This window comes from Phyllobates terribilis, unplaced genomic scaffold, assembly GCF_046119375.1.
Source record: "Phyllobates terribilis strain yellow unplaced genomic scaffold, ASM4611937v1 Scaffold_108__1_contigs__length_5656254, whole genome shotgun sequence".
NCBI classification, from domain to species: Eukaryota; Metazoa; Chordata; class Amphibia; order Anura; family Dendrobatidae; genus Phyllobates; species Phyllobates terribilis.
The window spans coordinates 3,190,112-3,212,455 of NW_027362868.1; the positions used below are offsets into that span (position 1 = coordinate 3,190,112).

Sequence of the window (22,344 nt, forward strand, 5' to 3'; positions counted from 1 at the left end):
TTTGCTTGTTTGTCGGATTTTGGGATGGACTCTTTGGCTTTGCTTTTCTTCTCCTCATTGGATTTTTCATGTTAAAAGTTGCAGAAGCCAGATGACAAGCTCATTTTGGTTCAACTTCAGCAACTGTGCATTGCATTGCCATGTAATGTAATGTAATGCAATGCTATCTATCTAGCTCTCCCTCTATACTTCCTTTTGGATAAACAGACATATTAGGCAAGCATTTTGGAGCTTTCACCTAAATAACTACAGGTGGTGAGATAAGCTGCACAATATAATTGACCTTTCAGTATATTGTTGCACACACACCATCTATTTAGCAAATGCCCTTGTTATCAACAGCAGCCTTTTAAACTCACCTGAGCTAACAGGTATGTGAGCTGGTTACTCTGCTGCGCTTAAAATTTCTTTTTTGGTTTGCTACAATGCCTTTTCTGAAACGTTGTCTCCCTCTGCTGGAACACTGACTTCTTTCATTTAATGCCTGCAGACTATAAAAGAGAAACCAACCCAAAAAGTTTGGTTGATTAGTCTGTGGCATTCTTTTAAACTGTTGCTTATGGCGGTCTCTGTGAGCTTCTCAGTGACATTCAGCCATCCAGGTATCCCGCCTGCAGTAGACGGAATGTGGCAATGGAACGCTGGCTGCGCGTGTCATAATAGGCTCTGAGCCTTTATATACCTGCGCACAGCAGCAGCCACCTTCAGTCTGCTGCTGGACAGCCAGCAGCAGCAGCAGCAGGAGAGGTAATTAATCAGCAACCCTCCTGCTAAGGGTAGACAGCTGCTCGTTCCACCCCCCCCCCCCCCCGCCTTAATTGGTTCTCCTCCCTTCCAACGGTGTTGAGGCGGGTGGGAACAGCCGGGGGTTGAGGGTACTGTGCTAAAAGAGGTTGAGTTATGCAGATCTAAAACGCGTGGATTGCAGCAGCAGCAAGCCGAAAAGTGCAGGCATGTGAGGGATCTAGAGGTTGACAGCATGTCTTCTTAACGGGAGTCCAGGTGGCCATCTCCACAAATGGACTTTTCAGAATCCTTGGGTGGCACCGTAGTCGGAAACCAATTCTGGTTATCACTTCTCGGCCTTTTGGCTAAGATCAAGTGTAGTATCTGTTCTTATCAGTTTAATATCTGATACGTCCCCTATCTGGGGACCATATATTAAATGGATTTTTAGAACAGGGAGATGGAAAAAGAGCTTGCTCTGTCCACTCCACGCATTGACCTGGTATTGCAGTATCTCCAGGACCGGTGCACCCCTTCTTTAATGCAGTTTCTAAAATCAGAAAGAATTGAATTCAATGCTTTTTGTTCATTTTGCTTGTTTGTCGGATTTTGGGATGGACTCTTTGGCTTTGCTTTTCTTCTCCTCATTGGATTTTTCATGTTAAAAGTTGCAGAAGCCAGATGACAAGCTCATTTTGGTTCAACTTCAGCAACTGTGCATTGCATTGCCATGTAATGTAATGTAATGCAATGCTATCTATCTAGCTCTCCCTCTATACTTCCTTTTGTATAAACAGACATATTAGGCAAGCATTTTGGAGCTTTCACCTAAATAACTACAGGTGGTGAGATAAGCTGCACAATATAATTGACCTTTCAGTATATTGTTGCACACACACCATCTATTTAGCAAATGCCCTTGTTATCAACAGCAGCCTTTTAAACTCACCTGAGCTAACAGGTATGTGAGCTGGTTACTCTGCTGCGCTTAAAATTTCTTTTTTGGTTTGCTACAATGCCTTTTCTGAAACGTTGTCTCCCTCTGCTGGAACACTGACTTCTTTCATTTAATGCCTGCAGACTATAAAAGAGAAACCAACCCAAAAAGTTTGGTTGATTAGTCTGTGGCATTCTTTTAAACTGTTGCTTATGGCGGTCTCTGTGAGCTTCTCAGTGACATTCAGCCATCCAGGTATCCCGCCTGCAGTAGACGGAATGTGGCAATGGAACGCTGGCTGCGCGTGTCATAATAGGCTCTGAGCCTTTATATACCTGCGCACAGCAGCAGCCACCTTCAGTCTGCTGCTGGACAGCCAGCAGCAGCAGCAGCAGGAGAGGTAATTAATCAGCAACCCTCCTGCTAAGGGTAGACAGCTGCTCGTTCCACCCCCCCCCCCGCCTTAATTGGTTCTCCTCCCTTCCAACGGTGTTGAGGCGGGTGGGAACAGCCGGGGGTTGAGGGTACTGTGCTAAAAGAGGTGGAGTTATGCAGATCTAAAACGCGTGGATTGCAGCAGCAGCAAGCCAAAAAGTGCAGGCATGTGAGGGATCTAGAGGTTGACAGCATGTCTTCTTAACGGGAGTCCAGGTGGCCATCTCCACAAATGGACTTTTCAGAATCCTTGGGTGGCACCGTAGTCGGAAACCAATTCTGGTTATCGCTTCTCGGCCTTTTGGCTAAGATCAAGTGTAGTATCTGTTCTTATCAGTTTAATATCTGATACGTCCCCTATCTGGGGACCATATATTAAATGGATTTTTAGAACAGGGAGATGGAAAAAGAGCTTGCTCTGTCCACTCCACGCATTGACCTGGTATTGCAGTATCTCCAGGACCGGTGCACCCCTTCTTTAATGCAGTTTCTAAAATCAGAAAGAATTGAATTCAATGCTTTTTGTTCATTTTGCTTGTTTGTCGGATTTTGGGATGGACTCTTTGGCTTTGCTTTTCTTCTCCTCATTGGATTTTTCATGTTAAAAGTTGCAGAAGCCAGATGACAAGCTCATTTTGGTTCAACTTCAGCAACTGTGCATTGCATTGCCATGTAATGTAATGTAATGCAATGCTATCTATCTAGCTCTCCCTCTATACTTCCTTTTGGATAAACAGACATATTAGGCAAGCATTTTGGAGCTTTCACCTAAATAACTACAGGTGGTGAGATAAGCTGCACAATATAATTGACCTTTCAGTATATTGTTGCACACACACCATCTATTTAGCAAATGCCCTTGTTATCAACAGCAGCCTTTTAAACTCACCTGAGCTAACAGGTATGTGAGCTGGTTACTCTGCTGCGCTTAAAATTTCTTTTGTGGTTTGCTACAATGCCTTTTCTGAAACGTTGTCTCCCTCTGCTGGAACACTGACTTCTTTCTTTTAATGCCTGCAGACTATAAAAGAGAAACCAACCCAAAAAGTTTGGTTGATTAGTCTGTGGCATTCTTTTAAACTGTTGCTTATGGCGGTCTCTGTGAGCTTCTCAGTGACATTCAGCCATCCAGGTATCCCGCCTGCAGTAGACGGAATGTGGCAATGGAACGCTGGCTGCGCGTGTCATAATAGGCTCTGAGCCTTTATATACCTGCGCACAGCAGCAGCCACCTTCAGTCTGCTGCTGGACAGCCAGCAGCAGCAGCAGCAGGAGAGGTAATTAATCAGCAACCCTCCTGCTAAGGGTAGACAGCTGCTCGTTCCACCCCCCCCCCCCCGCCTTAATTGGTTCTCCTCCCTTCCAACGGTGTTGAGGCGGGTGGGAACAGCCGGGGGTTGAGGGTACTGTGCTAAAAGAGGTGGAGTTATGCAGATCTAAAACGCGTGGATTGCAGCAGCAGCAAGCCGAAAAGTGCAGGCATGTGAGGGATCTAGAGGTTGACAGCATGTCTTCTTAACGGGAGTCCAGGTGGCCATCTCCACAAATGGACTTTTCAGAATCCTTGGGTGGCACCGTAGTCGGAAACCAATTCTGGTTATCGCTTCTCGGCCTTTTGGCTAAGATCAAGTGTAGTATCTGTTCTTATCAGTTTAATATCTGATACGTCCCCTATCTGGGGACCATATATTAAATGGATTTTTAGAACAGGGAGATGGAAAAAGAGCTTGCTCTGTCCACTCCACGCATTGACCTGGTATTGCAGTATCTCCAGGACCGGTGCACCCCTTCTTTAATGCAGTTTCTAAAATCAGAAAGAATTGAATTCAATGCTTTTTGTTCATTTTGCTTGTTTGTCAGATTTTGGGATGGACTCTTTGGCTTTGCTTTTCTTCTCCTCATTGGATTTTTCATGTTAAAAGTTGCAGAAGCCAGATGACAAGCTCATTTTGGTTCAACTTCAGCAACTGTGCATTGCATTGCCATGTAATGTAATGTAATGCAATGCTATCTATCTAGCTCTCCCTCTATACTTCCTTTTGGATAAACAGACATATTAGGCAAGCATTTTGGAGCTTTCACCTAAATAACTACAGGTGGTGAGATAAGCTGCACAATATAATTGACCTTTCAGTATATTGTTGCACACACACCATCTATTTAGCAAATGCCCTTGTTATCAACAGCAGCCTTTTAAACTCACCTGAGCTAACAGGTATGTGAGCTGGTTACTCTGCTGCGCTTAAAATTTCTTTTTTGGTTTGCTACAATGCCTTTTCTGAAACGTTGTCTCCCTCTGCTGGAACACTGACTTCTTTCATTTAATGCCTGCAGACTATAAAAGAGAAACCAACCCAAAAAGTTTGGTTGATTAGTCTGTGGCATTCTTTTAAACTGTTGCTTATGGCGGTCTCTGTGAGCTTCTCAGTGACATTCAGCCATCCAGGTATCCCGCCTGCAGTAGACGGAATGTGGCAATGGAACGCTGGCTGCGCGTGTCATAATAGGCTCTGAGCCTTTATATACCTGCGCACAGCAGCAGCCACCTTCAGTCTGCTGCTGGACAGCCAGCAGCAGCAGCAGCAGGAGAGGTAATTAATCAGCAACCCTCCTGCTAAGGGTAGACAGCTGCTCGTTCCACCCCCCCCCCCTCCGCCTTAATTGGTTCTCCTCCCTTCCAACGGTGTTGAGGCGGGTGGGAACAGCCGGGGGTTGAGGGTACTGTGCTAAAAGAGGTGGAGTTATGCAGATCTAAAACGCGTGGATTGCAGCAGCAGCAAGCCGAAAAGTGCAGGCATGTGAGGGATCTAGAGGTTGACAGCATGTCTTCTTAACGGGAGTCCAGGTGGCCATCTCCACAAATGGACTTTTCAGAATCCTTGGGTGGCACCGTAGTCGGAAACCAATTCTGGTTATCGCTTCTCGGCCTTTTGGCTAAGATCAAGTGTAGTATCTGTTCTTATCAGTTTAATATCTGATACGTCCCCTATCTGGGGACCATATATTAAATGGATTTTTAGAACAGGGAGATGGAAAAAGAGCTTGCTCTGTCCACTCCACGCATTGACCTGGTATTGCAGTATCTCCAGGACCGGTGCACCCCTTCTTTAATGCAGTTTCTAAAATCAGAAAGAATTGAATTCAATGCTTTTTGTTCATTTTGCTTGTTTGTCGGATTTTGGGATGGACTCTTTGGCTTTGCTTTTCTTCTCCTCATTGGATTTTTCATGTTAAAAGTTGCAGAAGCCAGATGACAAGCTCATTTTGGTTCAACTTCAGCAACTGTGCATTGCATTGCCATGTAATGTAATGTAATGCAATTCTATCTATCTAGCTCTCCCTCTATACTTCCTTTTGGATAAACAGACATATTAGGCAAGCATTTTGGAGCTTTCACCTAAATAACTACAGGTGGTGAGATAAGCTGCACAATATAATTGACCTTTCAGTATATTGTTGCACACACACCATCTATTTAGCAAATGCCCTTGTTATCAACAGCAGCCTTTTAAACTCACCTGAGCTAACAGGTATGTGAGCTGGTTACTCTGCTGCGCTTAAAATTTCTTTTTTGGTTTGCTACAATGCCTTTTCTGAAACGTTGTCTCCCTCTGCTGGAACACTGACTTCTTTCATTTAATGCCTGCAGACTATAAAAGAGAAACCAACCCAAAAAGTTTGGTTGATTAGTCTGTGGCATTCTTTTAAACTGTTGCTTATGGCGGTCTCTGTGAGCTTCTCAGTGACATTCAGCCATCCAGGTATCCCGCCTGCAGTAGACGGAATGTGGCAATGGAACGCTGGCTGCGCGTGTCATAATAGGCTCTGAGCCTTTATATACCTGCGCACAGCAGCAGCCACCTTCAGTCTGCTGCTGGACAGCCAGCAGCAGCAGCAGCAGGAGAGGTAATTAATCAGCAACCCTCCTGCTAAGGGTAGACAGCTGCTCGTTCCACCCCCCCCCCCCCCGCCTTAATTGGTTCTCCTCCCTTCCAACGGTGTTGAGGCAGGTGGGAACAGCCGGGGGTTGAGGGTACTGTGCTAAAAGAGGTGGAGTTATGCAGATCTAAAACGCATGGATTGCAGCAGCAGCAAGCCGAAAAGTGCAGGCATGTGAGGGATCTAGAGGTTGACAGCATGTCTTCTTAACGGGAGTCCAGGTGGCCATCTCCACAAATGGACTTTTCAGAATCCTTGGGTGGCACCGTAGTCGGAAACCAATTCTGGTTATCGCTTCTCGGCCTTTTGGCTAAGATTGGGTGTGGTGTTTAGGCATTGCATCTGGTCTTGGCTGATAGGTGTTTGGGGTACCCGGCTCCTTGGCCTGGGGGGATCGTCCCACCTTACGGTGGGGCTTCACCCCCCTGCTGCTATTAGGGAGCTGGCTTAGTCCCCTTACAACGTGTTGCGATCCCTTAAAAAGGCTCACGCCTTTTTTCTTTTCTTCTGTAGTTGGTACGCTTTCGTGGAAGGATGCCTGCTACAATTTCTTTTGCATCGGGAGAGCCCCGGATGAGGAACACAATCCGTATCGAGGTCTTGGAAAGTTTCAGAGAGCAGAAAGGTATCCGCTTCGTCTGCAATACCATCCTCCTTGGGATCCTGGAGTTCGACAGAGATGACATCTTTTGCTTCCAGGACAATGAACTCAAAGGTATTTATACCATCACTTTTAAGAACCAAGGATGCTGCCAACAGTTGGTCCAGAAGGTGAACGAGCATGGTTGGAGAGATGAGATGGATGGCCTGGTGTTTTCCCTGCTTTTCGTCCATGAGGAGGTACAAATAACAACGTATTTTCCCAACCCTTTTGTGGAGAGGCAGGACATCCAAACCTGTTTGAGCCGTCACTGTGATGAGGTGAGATACATTGGGCCTGTGAAGAACTCTGTTGGCTTCTGGGGTGGGAAGCGGAGGTTTCTTGTGCGGTTGCGGAAGGATCCCCAGGGCTATGGAGGAACACATCACCCCCCCTCTACTATCACTATCGGGAAAAGTCGGGGGTATTTATTTTATGCTGGCATGCCTATGTACTGTCGAAATTGTGGGAAAATGGGGCATGTCCAGAGCAATTGTGCAGAGTCCAAGGCATTCCGTTGTAATAACTGTGGTCTACTAGGACATTTATTTAAGGGTTGCCCCCATAAGGATTCTTGCAACCTTTGTGGCGTGGACGGCCATATATTTCGGGAGTGCCCACTGAAGACCAAGACCCGAACATATGCGGAAGCTGCTGGAGGACCTATGCCACGGGAAGGACCAGTTCGTGTTCCGGAGACCAGTAAAGGACCTGAGCCTCGTCCTTCTGTTTCCACAACAGAGGAGGTGGCGGAGAAGGTCAAGGGCGCGAGGAAGGAGACGGAGAGGATGGAGCAGGAGTCGGGTCTCCCCCGTGGAGAGCCTCCTGTGGCGAAGTCCCAGAAAAAGGGCGGAGGGCGGACCACCCAAAGACCGGAGCAGAGGGACTCTCCCGTCAGGGAGAAGACCACTGCGTCGATGGTCCCTGGTGTGTTGGAGCAGGGCGCCCCCAATGAGTTGGCGGTGGGGGGCTCTGTGTCGAAGACCCCAGACATACCTAGGGACTCGTGCCAGCAGACCACGGTTCTTTGTCCAGCAGGTGGCAATGATGGTGAGGTTTTCATGTCTGACCTGGAGAGTCTTCAGGAAGTGAGAGGCCACACAGCAATAGCGGAGGATGACTGCACGAGCGACGTGATTGAGCCGTGTGGCAAAAAGTTGAGAGCGGACGATCCTCCGGCATTTAATCCAGACTCGCCTGATGTGTGCCTTGCCAGGGACGATATATGGCAACCCGGTTCCTCCGGGTATCCGATATCCGGTTCGGACCCCCAGAATATTCTCTGCTTCTCCTCAACACTCGAGAGCTTGACGGGGTCTGCAGGGGATATAATGGATGACTCCCCTCCCCCATGACACAAATGCCATCTATTAAGTGTCTCTCACTCAATGTGAGATCTTTAAAGAGCCCTGTCCGCAGGGCTGCTCTCTTTGATTTTTTCAAAACATTAGACTTTGATATTTGTTTCCTACAGGAATGCGGTCTGCAACACGGACTACGGTATAATGAGCTAAAGAAAGACTGGAAACTAGGGCCCTCCATTTGGTCCGGCTCTAATGAGAATAAATCAGCTGGTGTGGGTCTGCTCTGCCGAGGTAATGCTTTTATAATCTCCTCTGTCACTGAGATTGTGCCCGGCAGAGCTATATTAGTACATTTATGTTTTAATAATTTTAACTTTCGTGTTATAAATGTGTATGCCCCTCCAGATAAACAAGAGCGGATACAATTGTTTGAGATTTTACCGTTGTTCTGTGTAGGGTCATCTCCTCTTTTGGTAGCTGGGGACTTTAATTGCCTCAGTGTAAATGAGCGCCGAGGAGGAGGTGACCCAATCCGTAAATTAGATAAATCATGTTTTTTATTAAGTAATTTGCAGACAGATTTTAAGTTGCGCGATGCCTGGAGGTCGCTATCGCCGACGGACCCGGGATTTACGTGGTCCGGTCGGGGAGTGACCTCCAGGATCGATTTTATCTTTTTATCTGAAACTTTTAGCCCTGTATATTTTGTTTTAATTCCTAATTTATTTTCTGACCATAACATATTAAAATTAGAGATAGAATACCAGGGGGAACTAAAGGTGAATAGAGGGTTGTGGCGCCTGGGGGTACACCTATTGGAAGACCCCCTGGTAAGGTCAGATTTTATCAAAAAGTACCAACAATGGAGGCAGCTCAAACCCCCATATTTTAAAATGCTGTCCTGGTGGGAAGGGATTAAAGACAAGATCCAACATTTTTTTATCAGGGCTGGGAAGAGGAAGGCGAGGCAGAAGAAGCAGGGCTATGCAAATTTGAATACTAGACTGCAGACTCTCCTTAAATTCAAAGAGATAGGCTTAGAGGTGCATGATGATATTGTAAGCCTTAAAAATGAGATACAGTCATACCTTGAACAAAAAGGGAAGGAAATAATATTTAATTCTAAGGTGCAATTTTTAGAAGAAGGGGAAAAGTGTACACGTTTCTTTTTCAAAAAAGTGGTGGAGAGGAAAGAAACGATTACCTGCCTAGATGGAGATAGCACAATACAAGGTATGAAGAGGGTAGCTTTTAATTTTTATAGAAACCTTTTTAGCAAAAAAAGTGTTAATAATGTGTTTTTACAAGATGCTCTTAATGTCCTGGATTTTAGGCTAAATTCTGCAGATCAGGGGTTTTTAACAAAAGATATTACTTTAGAAGAACTTTTTAGTGTTTTTAAAAGTTTTTCAAGAGGGAAAGCCCCAGGAGCTGATGGCCTTCCTGTGGAATTTTATTTATCCTTTTGGGATATTTTAAAAGAGGATCTTTTAGCACTTTTTAAAGAGGTTTTTTTGTGTGATAAGTTACCCAAGTCATGGAGGAGGGGGATAGTGTCCTTAATATACAAGAAGAAGGGCGCTCGGGACGACCTCAAAAATTGGAGACCTATCACCCTCCTTAACATGGATTACAAGGTTTTAGCTAAGATTATTGCATGTCGTTTTAAAACTGTTATTAATGTGTTAATACAACCCGAACAAGTATGTGGTGTACCAGGGAGGAGTATTACAGAGACCCTAAATACGATCAGAGACGTAATATGGTACAGTAAAGACAGGGATCAAGGGCTGGCCCTGTTAGCGCTAGACTTCGAGAAAGCGTTTGACAGGGTTTCTCATGAGTATCTTTTTAAAGTTTTAAAACAAATGGCAATCCCAGACTGGTTTTTATCTCGCATTAAGAGTTTATATAACAATATGTTTTCACAAATCTCTGTCAATGGTTTTTTAACTGATTTTATCCCACTGGAATCCGGAGTGAAGCAGGGATGTCCATTATCCCCAATTCTGTTTATTTGTGCTATGGAACCCCTTTTATGCATGATCCGGAAAGACAAGGTAGTCCGGGGGGTTCCTGTCCCAGGAGGGGGAGGGGCTCAGGTTAAAGTGCTTGGATATATGGATGACGTGACGGCTATTTGCACTGATCCTGCTTCACTCCGGAGAGTAGTATTGTGCACCAATCTTTTTAGTCAAGCTTCTGGTTTTAAAATGAATTTTAATAAAACTGAGTGTTTGATTATGGGTGCCTGGGATAGAAATGACTTACCGACTGTTAATGTGAAATATGACAATGTAAAAATTTTAGGGGTTGTATTTGATGCAAATAATGATGGGCTTGTGAGTTGGGGAGAGGTTCAAGATAAAATGGCAAAGAAACTTTCCTTTTGGACCCTGAGGAATCTTTCGATCGAAGGGAAAGTCCTTGTTATTAAATCTGTTTTATTACCTATGATTTTATATATTGCCATGGTGTATCCTCCCTCTGACTTAATGCTAAAAAAACTAACTCGTTGTATTTTTATGTTTATATGGGGCTCTAAAATGGAAAAGCTTAAACGATCAGAAATGTATAAGAGAAAGCAGAATGGAGGAAAAGATGTTCCCGATCTTCGCCTGTTTTTATATGTAAATTTTTTCTGTTTTTGTTTTAAAGCTTTTAAGTCTGATACTACTTTTGGCCTGTTTTTAAAATACACGTGTGGTTTTATCTTTAAGAGATGGTTTAGGCCATCCTTATCAGCGCCTGTTTTATTGTGTCCACCAAAGCACCTTATTATTTTAGAAAAAGTTACAAAGACTCATAATTTAAAAGACCTTGGAGCTGACATCATTCTGGACCGGAAGAAGCTATTTGTCCACTTGAGGAGAGAAGAAGAGACATCCCCAGTTTGCAACTACTCATGGAACAGATCCAAACGTGTGTGGAGGAATGTCTTCGGGAAGTTCCTCGCCAATGTCCATAAAGACCTTGCCTGGATGTCCGTCCACCAGTGCCTCCCAACCAGAGAATTCCAACACCGGAGAGGCCTGGTGGCACGGGCAAAATGCCCAAGAGACTCTTGCCATTGTGATGAGACCGTTATGCACCTTTTTTGGAACTGCACCTTTGCACAAGAACTCTGGGTGAAATTGGGGATTCTTTTAAAGTGGGTTTGCGGTTTAAAGGACTTTTATTATGAATATGTTTTATACGGACTTTTTAATTGCCCTACTGCATACCAATCTGAAATCTGCTGGTGTATAATAAACTGTGCCAAGAATGCAATTTGGAAAGCAAGGAATATTTTATTGTTTAATCGTGATTTTATTTCTGTGCTTGATTGTATTAAACTGGCTTTTAGTGAAATGTATGTTTATTATTTAAAAAATGTAAAAGATATGGGCAAGAAGGAAGCGAACCGTAGATGGTGCTTTTATATGTGGAATTCTATTTTATATTGATTATTCTCTGTAATGTATAATTGTTAAATGTTTTTATGGGTTTTTTTGTACTTGAAAGGTTTCGCATTGATTGTCTTGTAATCTGACTTATGCACAATAAAATTATGTTGAAACCTTATCTGTTCTTATCAGTTTAATATCTGATACGTCCCCTATCTGGGGACCATATATTAAATGGATTTTTAGAACAGGGAGATGGAAAAAGAGCTTGCTCTGTCCACTCCACGCATTGACCTGGTATTGCAGTATCTCCAGGACCGGTGCACCCCTTCTTTAATGCAGTTTCTAAAATCAGAAAGAATTGAATTCAATGCTTTTTGTTCATTTTGCTTGTTTGTCGGATTTTGGGATGGACTCTTTGGCTTTGCTTTTCTTCTCCTCATTGGATTTTTCATGTTAAAAGTTGCAGAAGCCAGATGACAAGCTCATTTTGGTTCAACTTCAGCAACTGTGCATTGCATTGCCATGTAATGTAATGTAATGCAATGCTATCTATCTAGCTCTCCCTCTATACTTCCTTTTGGATAAACAGACATATTAGGCAAGCATTTTGGAGCTTTCACCTAAATAACTACAGGTGGTGAGATAAGCTGCACAATATAATTGACCTTTCAGTATATTGTTGCACACACACCATCTATTTAGCAAATGCCCTTGTTATCAACAGCAGCCTTTTAAACTCACCTGAGCTAACAGGTATGTGAGCTGGTTACTCTGCTGCGCTTAAAATTTCTTTTTTGGTTTGCTACAATGCCTTTTCTGAAACGTTGTCTCCCTCTGCTGGAACACTGACTTCTTTCATTTAATGCCTGCAGACTATAAAAGAGAAACCAACCCAAAAAGTTTGGTTGATTAGTCTGTGGCATTCTTTTAAACGGTTGCTTATGGCGGTCTCTGTGAGCTTCTCAGTGACATTCAGCCATCCAGGTATCCCGCCTGCAGTAGACGGAATGTGGCAATGGAACGCTGGCTGCGCGTGTCATAATAGGCTCTGAGCCTTTATATACCTGCGCACAGCAGCAGCCACCTTCAGTCTGCTGCTGGACAGCCAGCAGCAGCAGCAGCAGGAGAGGTAATTAATCAGCAACCCTCCTGCTAAGGGTAGACAGCTGCTCGTTCCACCCCCCCCCCCCGCCTTAATTGGTTCTCCTCCCTTCCAACGGTGTTGAGGCGGGTGGGAACAGCCGGGGGTTGAGGGTACTGTGCTAAAAGAGGTGGAGTTATGCAGATCTAAAACGCGTGGATTGCAGCAGCAGCAAGCCGAAAAGTGCAGGCATGTGAGGGATCTAGAGGTTGACAGCATGTCTTCTTAACGGGAGTCCAGGTGGCCATCTCCACAAATGGACTTTTCAGAATCCTTGGGTGGCACCGTAGTCGGAAACCAATTCTGGTTATCGCTTCTCGGCCTTTTGGCTAAGATCAAGTGTAGTATCTGTTCTTATCAGTTTAATATCTGATACGTCCCCTATCTGGGGACCATATATTAAATGGATTTTTAGAACAGGGAGATGGAAAAAGAGCTTGCTCTGTCCACTCCACGCATTGACCTGGTATTGCAGTATCTCCAGGACCGGTGCACCCCTTCTTTAATGCAGTTTCTAAAATCAGAAAGAATTGAATTCAATGCTTTTTGTTCATTTTGCTTGTTTGTCGGATTTTGGGATGGACTCTTTGGCTTTGCTTTTCTTCTCCTCATTGGATTTTTCATGTTAAAAGTTGCAGAAGCCAGATGACAAGCTCATTTTGGTTCAACTTCAGCAACTGTGCATTGCATTGCCATGTAATGTAATGTAATGCAATGCTATCTATCTAGCTCTCCCTCTATACTTCCTTTTGGATAAACAGACATATTAGGCAAGCATTTTGGAGCTTTCACCTAAATAACTACAGGTGGTGAGATAAGCTGCACAATATAATTGACCTTTCAGTATATTGTTGCACACACACCATCTATTTAGCAAATGCCCTTGTTATCAACAGCAGCCTTTTAAACTCACCTGAGCTAACAGGTATGTGAGCTGGTTACTCTGCTGCGCTTAAAATTTCTTTTTTGGTTTGCTACAATGCCTTTTCTGAAACGTTGTCTCCCTCTGCTGGAACACTGACTTCTTTCATTTAATGCCTGCAGACTATAAAAGAGAAACCAACCCAAAAAGTTTGGTTGATTAGTCTGTGGCATTCTTTTAAACTGTTGCTTATGGCGGTCTCTGTGAGCTTCTCAGTGACATTCAGCCATCCAGGTATCCCGCCTGCAGTAGACGGAATGTGGCAATGGAACGCTGGCTGCGCGTGTCATAATAGGCTCTGAGCCTTTATATACCTGCGCACAGCAGCAGCCACCTTCAGTCTGCTGCTGGACAGCCAGCAGCAGCAGCAGCAGGAGAGGTAATTAATCAGCAACCCTCCTGCTAAGGGTAGACAGCTGCTCGTTCCACCCCCCCCCGCCTTAATTGGTTCTCCTCCCTTCCAACGGTGTTGAGGCGGGTGGGAACAGCCGGGGGTTGAGGGTACTGTGCTAAAAGAGGTGGAGTTATGCAGATCTAAAACGCGTGGATTGCAGCAGCAGCAAGCCGAAAAGTGCAGGCATGTGAGGGATCTAGAGGTTGACAGCATGTCTTCTTAACGGGAGTCCAGGTGGCCATCTCCACAAATGGACTTTTCAGAATCCTTGGGTGGCACCGTAGTCGGAAACCATTTCTGGTTATCGCTTCTCGGCCTTTTGGCTAAGATCAAGTGTAGTATCTGTTCTTCTCAGTTTAATATCTGATACGTCCCCTATCTGGGGACCATATATTAAATGGATTTTTAGAACAGGGAGATGGAAAAAGAGCTTGCTCTGTCCACTCCACGCATTGACCTGGTATTGCAGTATCTCCAGGACCGGTGCACCCCTTCTTTAATGCAGTTTCTAAAATCAGAAAGAATTGAATTCAATGCTTTTTGTTCATTTTGCTTGTTTGTCGGATTTTGGGATGGACTCTTTGGCTTTGCTTTTCTTCTCCTCATTGGATTTTTCATGTTAAAAGTTGCAGAAGCCAGATGACAAGCTCATTTTGGTTCAACTTCAGCAACTGTGCATTGCATTGCCATGTAATGTAATGTAATGCAATGCTATCTATCTAGCTCTCCCTCTATACTTCCTTTTGGATAAACAGACATATTAGGCAAGCATTTTGGAGCTTTCACCTAAATAACTACAGGTGGTGAGATAAGCTGCACAATATAATTGACCTTTCAGTACATTGTTGCACACACACCATCTATTTAGCAAATGCCCTTGTTATCAACAGCAGCCTTTTAAACTCACCTGAGCTAACAGGTATGTGAGCTGGTTACTCTGCTGCGCTTAAAATTTCTTTTTTGGTTTGCTACAATGCCTTTTCTGAAAAGTTGTCTCCCTCTGCTGGAACACTGACTTCTTTCATTTAATGCCTGCAGACTATAAAAGAGAAACCAACCCAAAAAGTTTGGTTGATTAGTCTGTGGCATTCTTTTAAACTGTTGCTTATGGCGGTCTCTGTGAGCTTCTCAGTGACATTCAGCCATCCAGGTATCCCGCCTGCAGTAGACGGAATGTGGCAATGGAACGCTGGCTGCGCGTGTCATAATAGGCTCTGAGCCTTTATATACCTGCGCACAGCAGCAGCCACCTTCAGTCTGCTGCTGGACAGCCAGCAGCAGCAGCAGCAGGAGAGGTAATTAATCAGCAACCCTCCTGCTAAGGGTAGACAGCTGCTCGTTCCACCCCCCCCCCGCCTTAATTGGTTCTCCTCCCTTCCAACGGTGTTGAGGCGGGTGGGAACAGCCGGGGGTTGAGGGTACTGTGCTAAAAGAGGTGGAGTTATGCAGATCTAAAACGCGTGGATTGCAGCAGCAGCAAGCCGAAAAGTGCAGGCATGTGAGGGATCTAGAGGTTGACAGCATGTCTTCTTAACGGGAGTCCAGGTGGCCATCTCCACAAATGGACTTTTCAGAATCCTTGGGTGGCACCGTAGTCGGAAACCAATTCTGGTTATCGCTTCTCGGCCTTTTGGCTAAGATCAAGTGTAGTATCTGTTCTTATCAGTTTAATATCTGATACGTCCCCTATCTGGGGACCATATATTAAATGGATTTTTAGAACAGGGAGTTGGAAAAAGAGCTTGCTCTGTCCACTCCACGCATTGACCTGGTATTGCAGTATCTCCAGGACCGGTGCACCCCTTCTTTAATGCAGTTTCTAAAATCAGAAAGAATTGAATTCAATGCTTTTTGTTCATTTTGCTTGTTTGTCGGATTTTGGGATGGACTCTTTGGCTTTGCTTTTCTTCTCCTCATTGGATTTTTCATGTTAAAAGTTGCAGAAGCCAGATGACAAGCTCATTTTGGTTCAACTTCAGCAACTGTGCATTGCATTGCCATGTAATGTAATGTAATGCAATGCTATCTATCTAGCTCTCCCTCTATACTTCCTTTTGGATAAACAGACATATTAGGCAAGCATTTTGGAGCTTTCACCTAAATAACTACAGGTGGTGAGATAAGCTGCACAATATAATTGACCTTTCAGTATATTGTTGCACACACACCATCTATTTAGCAAATGCCCTTGTTATCAACAGCAGCCTTTTAAACTCACCTGAGCTAACGGGTATGTGAGCTGGTTACTCTGCTGCGCTTAAAATTTCTTTTTTGGTTTGCTACAATGCCTTTTCTGAAACGTTGTCTCCCTCTGCTGGAACACTGACTTCTTTCATTTAATGCCTGCAGACTATAAAAGAGAAACCAACCCAAAAAGTTTGGTTGATTAGTCTGTGGCATTCTTTTAAACTGTTGCTTATGGCGGTCTCTGTGAGCTTCTCAGTGACATTCAGCCATCCAGGTATCCCGCCTGCAGTAGACGGAATGTGGCAATGGAACGCTGGCTGCGCGTGTCATAATAGGCTCTGAGCCTTTATATACCTGCGCACAGCAGCAGCCACCTTCAGTCTGCTGCTGGACAGCCAGCAGCAGCAGCAGCAGGAGAGGTAATTAATCAGCAACCCTCCTGCTAAGGGTAGACAGCTGCTCGTTCCACCCCCCCCCCGCCTTAATTGGTTCTCCTCCCTTCCAACGGTGTTGAGGCGGGTGGGAACAGCCGGGGGTTGAGGGTACTGTGCTAAAAGAGGTGGAGTTATGCAGATCTAAAACGCGTGGATTGCAGCAGCAGCAAGCCGAAAAGTGCAGGCATGTGAGGGATCTAGAGGTTGACAGCATGTCTTCTTAACGGGAGTCCAGGTGGCCATCTCCACAAATGGACTTTTCAGAATCCTTGGGTGGCACCGTAGTCGGAAACCAATTCTGGTTATCGCTTCTCGGCCTTTTGGCTAAGATCAAGTGTAGTATCTGTTCTTATCAGTTTAATATCTGATACGTCCCCTATCTGGGGACCATATATTAAATGGATTTTTAGAACAGGGAGATGGAAAAAGAGCTTGCTCTGTCCACTCCACGCATTGACCTGGTATTGCAGTATCTCCAGGACCGGTGCACCCCTTCTTTAATGCAGTTTCTAAAATCAGAAAGAATTGAATTCAATGCTTTTTGTTCATTTTGCTTGTTTGTCGGATTTTGGGATGGACTCTTTGGCTTTGCTTTTCTTCTCCTCATTGGATTTTTCATGTTAAAAGTTGCAGAAGCCAGATGACAAGCTCATTTTGGTTCAACTTCAGCAACTGTGCATTGCATTGCCATGTAATGTAATGTAATGCAATGCTATCTATCTAGCTCTCCCTCTATACTTCCTTTTGGATAAACAGACATATTAGGCAAGCATTTTGGAGCTTTCACCTAAATAACTACAGGTGGTGAGATAAGCTGCACAATATAATTGACCTTTCAGTATATTGTTGCACACACACCATCTATTTAGCAAATGCCCTTGTTATCAACAGCAGCCTTTTAAACTCACCTGAGCTAACAGGTATGTGAGCTGGTTACTCTGCTGCGCTTAAAATTTCTTTTTTGGTTTGCTACAATGCCTTTTCTGAAACGTTGTCTCCCTCTGCTGGAACACTGACTTCTTTCATTTAATGCCTGCAGACTATAAAAGAGAAACCAACCCAAAAAGTTTGGTTGATTAGTCTGTGGCATTCTTTTAAACTGTTGCTTATGGCGGTCTCTGTGAGCTTCTCAGTGACATTCAGCCATCCAGGTATCCCGCCTGCAGTAGACGGAATGTGGCAATGGAACGCTGGCTGCGCGTGTCATAATAGGCTCTGAGCCTTTATATACCTGCGCACAGCAGCAGCCACCTTCAGTCTGCTGCTGGACAGCCAGCAGCAGCAGCAGCAGGAGAGGTAATTAATCAGCAACCCTCCTGCTAAGGGTAGACAGCTGCTCGTTCCACCCCCCCCCGCCTTAATTGGTTCTCCTCCCTTCCAACGGTGTTGAGGCGGGTGGGAACAGCCGGGGGTTGAGGGTACTGTGCTAAAAGAGGTGGAGTTATGCAGATCTAAAACGCGTGGATTGCAGCAGCAGCAAGCCGAAAAGTGCAGGCATGTGAGGGATCTAGAGGTTGACAGCATGTCTTCTTAACGGGAGTCCAGGTGGCCATCTCCACAAATGGACTTTTCAGAATCCTTGGGTGGCACCGTAGTCGGAAACCATTTCTGGTTATCGCTTCTCGGCCTTTTGGCTAAGATCAAGTGTAGTATCTGTTCTTCTCAGTTTAATATCTGATACGTCCCCTATCTGGGGACCATATATTAAATGGATTTTTAGAACAGGGAGATGGAAAAAGAGCTTGCTCTGTCCACTCCACGCATTGACCTGGTATTGCAGTATCTCCAGGACCGGTGCACCCCTTCTTTAATGCAGTTTCTAAAATCAGAAAGAATTGAATTCAATGCTTTTTGTTCATTTTGCTTGTTTGTCGGATTTTGGGATGGACTCTTTGGCTTTGCTTTTCTTCTCCTCATTGGATTTTTCATGTTAAAAGTTGCAGAAGCCAGATGACAAGCTCATTTTGGTTCAACTTCAGCAACTGTGCATTGCATTGCCATGTAATGTAATGTAATGCAATGCTATCTATCTAGCTCTCCCTCTATACTTCCTTTTGGATAAACAGACATATTAGGCAAGCATTTTGGAGCTTTCACCTAAATAACTACAGGTGGTGAGATAAGCTGCACAATATAATTGACCTTTCAGTACATTGTTGCACACACACCATCTATTTAGCAAATGCCCTTGTTATCAACAGCAGCCTTTTAAACTCACCTGAGCTAACAGGTATGTGAGCTGGTTACTCTGCTGCGCTTAAAATTTCTTTTTTGGTTTGCTACAATGCCTTTTCTGAAAAGTTGTCTCCCTCTGCTGGAACACTGACTTCTTTCATTTAATGCCTGCAGACTATAAAAGAGAAACCAACCCAAAAAGTTTGGTTGATTAGTCTGTGGCATTCTTTTAAACTGTTGCTTATGGCGGTCTCTGTGAGCTTCTCAGTGACATTCAGCCATCCAGGTATCCCGCCTGCAGTAGACGGAATGTGGCAATGGAACGCTGGCTGCGCGTGTCATAATAGGCTCTGAGCCTTTATATACCTGCGCACAGCAGCAGCCACCTTCAGTCTGCTGCTGGACAGCCAGCAGCAGCAGCAGCAGGAGAGGTAATTAATCAGCAACCCTCCTGCTAAGGGTAGACAGCTGCTCGTTCCACCCCCCCCCCGCCTTAATTGGTTCTCCTCCCTTCCAACGGTGTTGAGGCGGGTGGGAACAGCCGGGGGTTGAGGGTACTGTGCTAAAAGAGGTGGAGTTATGCAGATCTAAAACGCGTGGATTGCAGCAGCAGCAAGCCGAAAAGTGCAGGCATGTGAGGGATCTAGAGGTTGACAGCATGTCTTCTTAACGGGAGTCCAGGTGGCCATCTCCACAAATGGACTTTTCAGAATCCTTGGGTGGCACCGTAGTCGGAAACCAATTCTGGTTATCGCTTCTCGGCCTTTTGGCTAAGATCAAGTGTAGTATCTGTTCTTATCAGTTTAATATCTGATACGTCCCCTATCTGGGGACCATATATTAAATGGATTTTTAGAACAGGGAGTTGGAAAAAGAGCTTGCTCTGTCCACTCCACGCATTGACCTGGTATTGCAGTATCTCCAGGACCGGTGCACCCCTTCTTTAATGCAGTTTCTAAAATCAGAAAGAATTGAATTCAATGCTTTTTGTTCATTTTGCTTGTTTGTCGGATTTTGGGATGGACTCTTTGGCTTTGCTTTTCTTCTCCTCATTGGATTTTTCATGTTAAAAGTTGCAGAAGCCAGATGACAAGCTCATTTTGGTTCAACTTCAGCAACTGTGCATTGCATTGCCATGTAATGTAATGTAATGCAATGCTATCTATCTAGCTCTCCCTCTATACTTCCTTTTGGATAAACAGACATATTAGGCAAGCATTTTGGAGCTTTCACCTAAATAACTACAGGTGGTGAGATAAGCTGCACAATATAATTGACCTTTCAGTATATTGTTGCACACACACCATCTATTTAGCAAATGCCCTTGTTATCAACAGCAGCCTTTTAAACTCACCTGAGCTAACGGGTATGTGAGCTGGTTACTCTGCTGCGCTTAAAATTTCTTTTTTGGTTTGCTACAATGCCTTTTCTGAAACGTTGTCTCCCTCTGCTGGAACACTGACTTCTTTCATTTAATGCCTGCAGACTATAAAAGAGAAACCAACCCAAAAAGTTTGGTTGATTAGTCTGTGGCATTCTTTTAAACTGTTGCTTATGGCGGTCTCTATGAGCTTCTCAGTGACATTCAGCCATCCAGGTATCCCGCCTGCAGTAGACGGAATGTGGCAATGGAACGCTGGCTGCGCGTGTCATAATAGGCTCTGAGCCTTTATATACCTGCGCACAGCAGCAGCCACCTTCAGTCTGCTGCTGGACAGCCAGCAGCAGCAGCAGCAGGAGAGGTAATTAATCAGCAACCCTCCTGCTAAGGGTAGACAGCTGCTCGTTCCACCCCCCCCCCGCCTTAATTGGTTCTCCTCCCTTCCAACGGTGTTGAGGCGGGTGGGAACAGCCGGGGGTTGAGGGTACTGTGCTAAAAGAGGTGGAGTTATGCAGATCTAAAACGCGTGGATTGCAGCAGCAGCAAGCCGAAAAGTGCAGGCATGTGAGGGATCTAGAGGTTGACAGCATGTCTTCTTAACGGGAGTCCAGGTGGCCATCTCCACAAATGGACTTTTCAGAATCCTTGGGTGGCACCGTAGTCGGAAACCAATTCTGGTTATCGCTTCTCGGCCTTTTGGCTAAGATCAAGTGTAGTATCTGTTCTTATCAGTTTAATATCTGATACGTCCCCTATCTGGGGACCATATATTAAATGGATTTTTAGAACAGGGAGTTGGAAAAAGAGCTTGCTCTGTCCACTCCACGCATTGACCTGGTATTGCAGTATCTCCAGGACCGGTGCACCCCTTCTTTAATGCAGTTTCTAAAATCAGAAAGAATTGAATTCAATGCTTTTTGTTCATTTTGCTTGTTTGTCGGATTTTGGGATGGACTCTTTGGCTTTGCTTTTCTTCTCCTCATTGGATTTTTCATGTTAAAAGTTGCAGAAGCCAGATGACAAGCTCATTTTGGTTCAACTTCAGCAACTGTGCATTGCATTGCCATGTAATGTAATGTAATGCAATGCTATCTATCTAGCTCTCCCTCTATACTTCCTTTTGGATAAACAGACATATTAGGCAAGCATTTTGGAGCTTTCACCTAAATAACTACAGGTGGTGAGATAAGCTGCACAATATAATTGACCTTTCAGTATATTGTTGCACACACACCATCTATTTAGCAAATGCCCTTGTTATCAACAGCAGCCTTTTAAACTCACCTGAGCTAACGGGTATGTGAGCTGGTTACTCTGCTGCGCTTAAAATTTCTTTTTTGGTTTGCTACAATGCCTTTTCTGAAACGTTGTCTCCCTCTGCTGGAACACTGACTTCTTTCATTTAATGCCTGCAGACTATAAAAGAGAAACCAACCCAAAAAGTTTGGTTGATTAGTCTGTGGCATTCTTTTAAACTGTTGCTTATGGCGGTCTCTATGAGCTTCTCAGTGACATTCAGCCATCCAGGTATCCCGCCTGCAGTGGACGGAATGTGGCAATGGAACGCTGGCTGCGCGTGTCATAATAGGCTCTGAGCCTTTATATACCTGCGCACAGCAGCAGCCACCTTCAGTCTGCTGCTGGACAGCCAGCAGCAGCAGCAGCAGGAGAGGTAATTAATCAGCAACCCTCCTGCTAAGGGTAGACAGCTGCTCGTTCCACCCCCCCCCCCGCCTTAATTGGTTCTCCTCCCTTCCAACGGTGTTGAGGCGGGTGGGAACAGCCGGGGGTTGAGGGTACTGTGCTAAAAGAGGTGGAGTTATGCAGATCTAAAACGCGTGGATTGCAGCAGCAGCAAGCCGAAAAGTGCAGGCATGTGAGGGATCTAGAGGTTGACAGCATGTCTTCTTAACGGGAGTCCAGGTGGCCATCTCCACAAATGGACTTTTCAGAATCCTTGGGTGGCACCGTAGTCGGAAACCAATTCTGGTTATCGCTTCTCGGCCTTTTGGCTAAGATCAAGTGTAGTATCTGTTCTTATCAGTTTAATATCTGATACGTCCCCTATCTGGGGACCATATATTAAATGGATTTTTAGAACAGGGAGATGGAAAAAGAGCTTGCTCTGTCCACTCCACGCATTGACCTGGTATTGCAGTATCTCCAGGACCGGTGCACCCCTTCTTTAATGCAGTTTCTAAAATCAGAAAGAATTGAATTCAATGCTTTTTGTTCATTTTGCTTGTTTGTCGGATTTTGGGATGGACTCTTTGGCTTTGCTTTTCTTCTCCTCATTGGATTTTTCATGTTAAAAGTTGCAGAAGCCAGATGACAAGCTCA

General features: G+C 44.8%; 13 non-coding genes across 13 annotated transcripts; all 13 read left to right on the top strand.

Moving 5' to 3' along the window:
* Positions 1–1,071: 1,071 nt before the first annotated feature.
* LOC141200300 (U2 spliceosomal RNA) lies at positions 1,072–1,262 on the top strand. Its single transcript, XR_012272024.1, has one exon. It is a non-coding gene; the product is annotated as a U2 spliceosomal RNA (small nuclear RNA).
* Positions 1,263–2,383: 1,121 nt separating this feature from the next.
* Positions 2,384–2,574, top strand: LOC141200043 (U2 spliceosomal RNA). Its single transcript, XR_012271778.1, has one exon. It is a non-coding gene; the product is annotated as a U2 spliceosomal RNA (small nuclear RNA).
* A 1,123-nt stretch (positions 2,575–3,697) lies between these two features.
* On the top strand, positions 3,698–3,888 carry LOC141200044 (U2 spliceosomal RNA). The gene has a single exon (XR_012271779.1). It is a non-coding gene; the product is annotated as a U2 spliceosomal RNA (small nuclear RNA).
* A 1,124-nt stretch (positions 3,889–5,012) lies between these two features.
* Positions 5,013–5,203, top strand: LOC141200045 (U2 spliceosomal RNA). Its single transcript, XR_012271780.1, has one exon. It is a non-coding gene; the product is annotated as a U2 spliceosomal RNA (small nuclear RNA).
* A 6,309-nt stretch (positions 5,204–11,512) lies between these two features.
* On the top strand, positions 11,513–11,698 carry LOC141200889 (U2 spliceosomal RNA). Its single transcript, XR_012272587.1, has one exon. It is a non-coding gene; the product is annotated as a U2 spliceosomal RNA (small nuclear RNA).
* Positions 11,699–12,820: 1,122 nt separating this feature from the next.
* Positions 12,821–13,011, top strand: LOC141200046 (U2 spliceosomal RNA). Its single transcript, XR_012271781.1, has one exon. It is a non-coding gene; the product is annotated as a U2 spliceosomal RNA (small nuclear RNA).
* Positions 13,012–14,130: 1,119 nt separating this feature from the next.
* Positions 14,131–14,321, top strand: LOC141200658 (U2 spliceosomal RNA). The gene has a single exon (XR_012272372.1). It is a non-coding gene; the product is annotated as a U2 spliceosomal RNA (small nuclear RNA).
* Positions 14,322–15,441: 1,120 nt separating this feature from the next.
* LOC141201080 (U2 spliceosomal RNA) lies at positions 15,442–15,632 on the top strand. Its single transcript, XR_012272653.1, has one exon. It is a non-coding gene; the product is annotated as a U2 spliceosomal RNA (small nuclear RNA).
* Positions 15,633–16,752: 1,120 nt separating this feature from the next.
* On the top strand, positions 16,753–16,943 carry LOC141200047 (U2 spliceosomal RNA). The gene has a single exon (XR_012271782.1). It is a non-coding gene; the product is annotated as a U2 spliceosomal RNA (small nuclear RNA).
* Positions 16,944–18,062: 1,119 nt separating this feature from the next.
* LOC141200659 (U2 spliceosomal RNA) lies at positions 18,063–18,253 on the top strand. Its single transcript, XR_012272373.1, has one exon. It is a non-coding gene; the product is annotated as a U2 spliceosomal RNA (small nuclear RNA).
* A 1,120-nt stretch (positions 18,254–19,373) lies between these two features.
* LOC141201195 (U2 spliceosomal RNA) lies at positions 19,374–19,564 on the top strand. The gene has a single exon (XR_012272764.1). It is a non-coding gene; the product is annotated as a U2 spliceosomal RNA (small nuclear RNA).
* Positions 19,565–20,684: 1,120 nt separating this feature from the next.
* On the top strand, positions 20,685–20,875 carry LOC141201310 (U2 spliceosomal RNA). The gene has a single exon (XR_012272875.1). It is a non-coding gene; the product is annotated as a U2 spliceosomal RNA (small nuclear RNA).
* Positions 20,876–21,996: 1,121 nt separating this feature from the next.
* Positions 21,997–22,187, top strand: LOC141200048 (U2 spliceosomal RNA). The gene has a single exon (XR_012271783.1). It is a non-coding gene; the product is annotated as a U2 spliceosomal RNA (small nuclear RNA).
* The last annotated feature ends 157 nt before the right edge of the window (positions 22,188–22,344 follow it).